The sequence below is a fragment of the Arachis ipaensis genome, chromosome B6 (assembly GCF_059453495.1).
Source record: "Arachis ipaensis isolate K30076 ecotype BB chromosome B6, ASM5945349v1, whole genome shotgun sequence".
Classification (NCBI taxonomy): Eukaryota; Viridiplantae; Streptophyta; class Magnoliopsida; order Fabales; family Fabaceae; genus Arachis; species Arachis ipaensis.
This window is the reverse complement of record NC_142441.1, coordinates 88,176,076-88,183,792: the sequence shown is the minus strand read 5'-3', so window position 1 is coordinate 88,183,792 and position 7,717 is coordinate 88,176,076. Positions and strand designations below refer to the sequence as shown.

The 7,717-nt window shown below is 39.0% G+C and overlaps 1 pseudogene; it reads left to right on the top strand.

Annotated features, from left to right (window-relative positions):
• Window positions 1-313: 313 nt before the first annotated feature.
• Window positions 314-4,389, top strand: LOC148561670 (uncharacterized; annotated as a pseudogene).
• Window positions 4,390-7,717: the final 3,328 nt, after the last annotated feature.

Genomic DNA, 7,717 nt, shown 5'->3' with positions numbered 1-7,717 from the left:
ATTTGATTCGGTTGATGATGAGGATGCGTTGGAAGAAGTTGACAAGCAAGGAGATGTTGAAAGAAGTTGTCAAGAGGTGGAAGTCACCAAAGAAGAACTCAAGGGAGTGGAGCTTGTAAAACCGTTGGAAATACTTCCCCCCAAGCCATTACCATCCATTCTTTCATTCAAGTGGGTAAATCTCTTATATCTAAGCTTCATTATCCCACTTGAATATGGTTTGCTTGAGACGGATGGCTAACTTAGAGCTCTTTGTGACTTTAAGAGCAAAAGGGAGATGGTTAGTGGTTGGCACCACAAATTGAAGTTCACAATGGTTGCATGTTCAAAGTGCAATTGTAAGGTTTGGTGTAGAGCAAGATTGCTTGGGTCTAGGAGGATGTTTGGCCACCCAAAGGAGAATTCTAAGGTCCTACCGCCCAAGGAGAATCTTGACGATCAACTAGAAGATAGGTGTGAAAATAAGATATGGGATCCTGGATCACAACATGAAGACTAACTTTGGGAGCTCATATCTTGGGTAGAACTTCACCCAAGCTTGGTAAAGACGGTTGGAAATTTTGACAACCGCTTGAGAAGCAAGCATCCTTGGCGATTCAAGGATGAATACAAGCATAAGCCACCATGACAAAGAGCGTCCCAATTGTCCAACTTAAGGACATAAACTAAAAGTGCTATGTGGGAGACACCCCACCATGGTAACTTCTTTCCATACTCTTGTAGATATAATCAATAAGTGATTCGAGTTGCCATTGTAGGTAGTTTTCCTTCTTTGAATATTCTTGTTTCCATGCTTTGATTGTTAGTTTATTTAAATTGTACATGTAGCTTGAATTGTATGTTGCTTGTATTGCAAGTTTGCTTAGTTTAGTATTTGAAAATGTTTGAAAAAATCAAATTTTTTGTTGCTAACATTCATTTTGGTTGGTTTTGAGTTGTAGAGAGTGCTAGGAGTGCTTTAGGCTCTGTTTTGGTGTTCTAACAAAAAAAAGGAGGCAGTCACGCGTACGCATACCCGACACATACGTGTCTATGTGCCAACATGCCCCCAAACATTTTCCAGAGAGTTGTGCCCATCTTATGCCAATTTTGTGCCCCCATCCTATGCATACGCATAGATTGACACTCTCACCATCCACGCTCACGCGTATACGATGCATACGCGTCGATTCTCTTCTCTGTCCACCCACGCGTACGCGTCAGAGATGCGTACACATGGATTCAAAATCATTAACACCCTTCAGACACGTAAGCCCTAGCACAAACGCGTCCATCCCCCTTCAACGTTCCATTTCCTCTTCTCCTTCTTTCCCCCAACCTCGATAACCACTCTGCAACCACCACAACCAGCACAGTCCGATGATGAAACCGCTGCCCCTCTTTCTCCTTTCTCATCTTTTCTCTCTTTCTTTCTTTTTCCCTTTCTCCTCCTACCCCTCTTAGTCGTTCTCTTTCTCTACTACTTCCCAGGGTAGAATCTGGTGCCCTGTGCTCCGTTACTGTCCCCGTTCTCTGCTCTGCGCTGCGCTACTCACTGTTGCTGCAGCACCACCACTGGGCCATTAGCGCCTCCATTCCCTTCCAGTCGCTGGCCATTCCTCTTCCAATCCCATTTCTGCTTTTCATTACAGGTTCTCTATCCTCCCCTGTTACTGCTTCATGCTCTGTTTTAATTTTTGTATAGATTAAGTTGTTCTGTTAATATTAGTGGTTCAATGTTTGTTTGATTAGGTCAGATAGATTACATGTGGTTAGGTAACTAGGATGTGGTTAGAGGACTCTAGGCCTGATAAGTGCTCCGTTCTTTTTTTTGTTATCTGAAATGGCTGAATGTATTTGCTTGTTGCATGGCAATGATGTTGTTGTCCTGTGCATCTCATGTACTCTTGTGTTCATGGTGAATTCATATAAATTGATTAATTATTGCCTTGCTAGCTTGATGCTGTCTGTATTCATATGTGTGATTTTTGCTGCTACTTATTGTCCGGAAACGTCCAAATTACTACCGGAATGCTGCTGAAGTTTTTTGGAAACTTCCTTTTGTTAACTTGCAACTTAGAAATTGAACTTGGCACTTTTGAATTTGAGATTTACTTGACTTACACCAAGTTCGGTCCATAGGTTGATTCGGCCAGCTTTCGGTCTTATTTTGGTCCCCTCATATGTGTATTGATGATTGACAGAGTCAAAGTGCTAGTTGGCAAATGTCTGTGTTAATTTGAACTTGATTAACCAATCAATCTTGAACCTCTATTATGGCACGAAATGCTCAAGATAGGTCCAACTGTTTCCCTTCATGGTCGTTTTCAAGTTTATTCTTCATTGATCATTGAAGCTCTTTTCATAAACTTTCAAATGGCCTAATCTTGTGCATTCTAATTGAGGTTCTTTCAAGTTGAAATTGTTGGTGCAATCTTGCTTATGCAACCATTTTCATTGTCTAATCTGCCTTCAGTTACATAAGTACATTTTCAATCGTTCAACACCAATTTTTACATACTTAGTGACCATGAACGTTGATGATGACTTGCTTTCTTTTCCTATGCTTTCATGCATCCCATTTTCATCATCAATGTCTTGCATCATCCTCATGAATGTGAGTATGCTTGTTTATATACTTTTTGAACTTCACTTGGTTAGGTCCCATATTTGTCTTGCCACTAATTTCTAACCTAATTCTCTAACTTTGACTTAGCTGACTTCCTAATTTTTTCTTTTTCATTTTCACATTAACCCTCTGACATTCTTTTAGGCATGATGATTATTGTACTTAACAAACAATCATTTCACCCTTATTGCATGATTTCTTGGATTATATTTTTGATTGATGTCTGATTCTATTTTACTTGCATTCTAAGAATCCATTCTTTGACTCACTTCATGAGAATATTTCAACTTCTTTCTGTTGTCTCTTTCTGTCTATGCCTATATCTTTGTTTTTTCATTCCTCTGCTTTGCTTAATTTTCTATATCCTGTGATTTTTGTTTTCCAGGATGTCTGACAGAGGCAAGGGAAAAGCAAAGGTTACCTCCAAGAAGAGGAAAAAGTCTCAGTCTCTCACTATTTCTGCTTTCTCCAGTTATGCTTAGAATCCTCTCTCTGACAAGGATAAGGAGGATCAGCTCCTGCCTTCCACCATTCTAGAGAAGTTTCTAAATTTGTACTGTGAGCTCCACTTCCCGAGTTATCAGCAGCGGAAGCTCAACCTGGAGAAGAAACTAGCCATCCCTTCAGATCTAAGGCAGTCCATTGAGCTTCGGCTTGAGGGATTGAGCCTGGCCTTCACGGATAGGGAGCTAGTTAGAGTGAATGAATCATGGGTCTGGGAATTTTACTGCAATTTTTTCTCACCGACCCTTGATTCGATTCACCTGAGAGGCGGGCGAATTCTGATTTCAGATGCGGCTATTGAGGATGCACTCCACTGTCAGCCTAAGACCAGTGATACAGTTGCTTATATGCAGGCTGCGGTGGAGATGCACTGTATGACATATGATTATGATGCTCTGAGAGATATGGTTGCCGGCCTAGATGCCCCTTGGGTGTTGGATTCTGATAAAACAAAGCCCAAGGGAATGTTGTTCGAGCATCTGAATTGGGAGGCGAGGGTATGGCAACAGATTTTTGCTCATTATGTGATGCCTGCCACGCACTTCTCAGAGATTCTGGTGGACATGTCCGTGGCACACTTTCATTCCCTGCTTTGGTCACAGAGATGGCTCAACGGGCTGGTGCACCCTGGCTATCAGATGATGAGTCCCCACCCCCAGTCCACGAAAAGGAGAGACGAATTCCGTGGGGGACTTAGGTGGATGAGAGACCAGCCCCGCGGAGATCCAGAGCCCGCTCAGCGACAGCAGCATCTAAACAGCCACCTTCTTCATCAGCTGCAGCATCTGGACCCTCATCTTCCACAGCAGCAGCACCACCCACAACTGCCGGTCAGCCCTCACCACCGCCATCATCAGCACCTTAGCCGAAATACAGATTGATTCAGCATCTTCTCGAGCACATGGATCAGAGAGATCGTCGCATCGAGCAACGCTTTCAGTGCGTATTTCAGATGCTAGCATCACTGCGAGCAGCCATACCTCTGGACTCTGACAGTTCCAATTATTCTGGGGAGGAGGCGGATCCCGAGGAGGAGGTTAGGCAGGCAGAGGCACCTCCAAAGCCCCAGACAGATGCAGATGTTGACCCTTCCACCTAGTCTTGTGGCATCGGGGATGATGCTTCATTCTAAGTGTGGGGAGGTTGACATCGTCGGCGGAGATGTTATTTTGGTGATCATTTCAGACTTCAGCCTTAGCTACTTCCTTTTGTTTTATTTTAGCACTTGCACTTACTTTGGATTATTGTATTGGTATTTTGGATACGTTTGTTTATAGTATGCATTTTCCATCTTTTGTTTGTGTATATTTTGATATTTCTAGTTTGATTTACATTCTTAGTTGATATAGTATTTTAGTTTATGAGTTTAGTTGTGATTGAAAAATATGAATTATTAAGCTTAGTTTACCCCCTTTTGCTTATGAGATTTGGTTTGATTGAAAAAAGGGATTAAACTAAAAATTTTTACATTTCTCAATCACAACATTGCAATTAGATAAGAAACTTTGTCAAAATAATGAGATTTTCCAAGAAATTTACTTATAGGGCCCCAATTAATTTGAGTAAAAATTTTTATTGAACTTGCTTGAGTTATATCTTGTGGAACATGTTTTAAGCTAAGAACACAAGCTTGTGAGTTTTGAGCCTAATGGTGTGGTTACATCTTATAACCACTTTATTTCGTTATTGTGTGCGTTATTCTCTTCCTATGATTGTGATCCTTGATTTGTTTGATTCTTTATATCAATTATTCCTTGTATACAAGCATATATATGATTGAGGCCATTGTTCATTTAGCTCACTTACCCAAATAGCCTACCTTTCATCAACCCTTGTTAGCCAATTTTGAGCTTATTTTAGATCCTCTTTGTTCTTAATATTAGCACATTACAAGCCTTAAAGTAAAAAACAATAAATGTCCTTTATTTGGATCTTTGATTAGCTTAGGCTAGTGAGAGTGTGTATCATTCAATTGTGGGAAAACTTGGGACATTGGTTGGGAAAAAGCTGTGTGTTGTGTTTTTGTTACAAATATTGGAAATTGGGTACATACTCATGTGTTAATTAAATATAAAATCATATGCATTGATAATTTTGTATGTCCTTTATTACAAAGAAAAAAAGAAAATGATGAGAAAATAAAAAGAAAAAAATAGATACCAAAAGAAAAAAATATATATATAGAAAAAATAAGAGAAAGAAAGAAAAAAAAAAGAAAAGTAATAAAATGGGGACAAAATGTCCCAAAGTGAAACTCAATAATAATCAATGCATATGAGTTGTGATCAAGAAAAGAATGCATGAGTATGTGAAAAGGTGAAAAATGGGTAGTTAGGTTAGCTTTGAAATTGTATAAGTTGTCATAGGTTAGGTGGGAAGTTTAAGTTGATCAAAGATTCAAATCCCAAGCTCACTTGACCATATGCATCTGTACCTTGACCCTAGCCCCATTACAACCTAAGAAATGACCTCATGATATTTGTATGCATGCATGGAATAATTGTTGATTGTTAGATGAAAAACAAATCTTGGAAAGCATGATTTTTGGGGGGGGGGGGAGAATTGAGTTATCAATCCTATACACTTGAGCGACTAGAGCGGATAGACATCCGGTGAGGGTTTGATGCTCAATTACATGTTTTCACGCTTGATCATCTTTTCTTGCAAGTTTGTATACTCTTTAATGACTCAATTAAATTGTGATTTGGCTTGGTTGTTAATACCCTTAGCCCGTATGCTTATATTGGTTTTCTTGGAAATTGACTTATTTTGACTAAGGACTTGCATCTATTTAGGTAGATTGCATATAGTTTAGTTGCATTGAATAAATGTTGATACCCTTCGTCTTTTTCTTGGTTAAGCATAAAGACATGCTTGGTTTAAGTGTGGGGAGATTTGATGCACCACTATTTCGTGGTACATTTTGTGCTTAATTTAGGTGGATTTCATCCATTATTCCCACATTTATCCAATGAAATATCATGGTTTCATAATTTCTCCTTAATTTGTGCTTAAGTGTAAAAACATGCTTTTTAGGTCTTTAATTGGTTAATTTTGATTCACCTTTGATTCCACTAGATGCCTTGATGTGTTTGTTAGTGATTTCAGGATGAAAAGGCTAGGAATGGACCAAAGAAGTGAAGAGAAAAGCATGCAAAGTGGAGAAATCATGGAAAATCAAAAATCTGAGAGGCACTCAACTACGCGCACGCGTGAATTTGAAGTTGCAAGGCAACGCGTACGCGTACATGACGCATACGCGTGGATAGCGAAATGGCCAAGTGACGCATATGTGTGACCCACGCGTATGCGTCGATGCTCGCACGTGACTTCTTTAGTGAAATCGTGCATGGCAAATTCAGAGAGGTTCCTGGCCCAATTCTAAGTGGAATTTTGGCGGGAAAAGATTAAAAGGACCAAGGATTGAAGGGATTCACATCTTTCAATATCTTTGATCTTTTACACACTTTAGTTTAGTTTTAGAGTGAGTTTTCTAGAGATAGAAGCTCTCTCTTCTCTCTAGATTTAGGATTAGGTTAGATTAGGAATTCTTAGATCTAGGTTTAATTCATGCTTTGATTTACTTTTCCTTTGCAAATTCTTATTCCTCTACCTTTCCTCTCTTTAGTTTTGTATTTCAATTTTTGTAATTCTCTACTTTGTTATTGATGCACTCTTGTTCTTCTATTTCTCTTTTAATGCAATTCATGTTTCATGTTCCCTTATTGTTGATTTGGATTATTGTTGTTAATTTCCTTGCAATTGATAGTGTGGATTTACTTTACTTGCAATTTGATTTTACTTTCCTTTTATGCCTTCCAAGTGTTTGATAAAATGCTTGGTTGGATTATAGAGTAGATTTTTCTCCTCTTGTCTTTGGTTGAGTAATTGGAGACTCTTGAGTTATCAAACTCTTTTGTTGGTTGATAATTGAAAGTTGCTAGTTGATTTGAATTCCACTAACTCTAGTCTTTCCTTATGAGTTGACTAGGACTTTAGGAATAAAATTAATTTATCCACTTGACTTTCCTTCATAGTTAGAGGTTGACTAAGTGGGAGCAATGGACAATTGATGTCACAATTAAAGAGGATAATGAGGATAGGACTTCTAGTTCTCATACCTTGCCAAGAGCTTCCTTAGCTATTAGTTTAATTTTTGCAATTTACTTTTCTTGTTCTCTTATCCAAAACCCCAAAATATACATCTCATGACCAATAGCAAGAACACTTCCCTGCAATTTCGTTGAGAGGCGACCCGAGGTTTGAATACTTCGGTTATTTTTTTTAGGGGCTTGTTACTTGTGACAACCAAATTTTTGTATGAAAGGATTGTTTTTTGGTTTAGAAACTATACTTGCAACGAAATTTTAATTGTGAAATTCTAAACCTTTAAAAATCCGTTCATCAATGGCTCTTTGATATTCTCTTATTTCATTGAGGGTGGTGGCATGTCCTTGATGCTCCATCCTCAATTGCTCCATGTTAGTGCTCAATTCTCCAAGAAAAGTTTGTCATTGATCCCAATAGCTTTGGGGAGGAAAATACATCTCTTGAGGCATCTCAGGGATCTCATACTGAGGCAGGTGCACAGGCTCTTGTGCATGC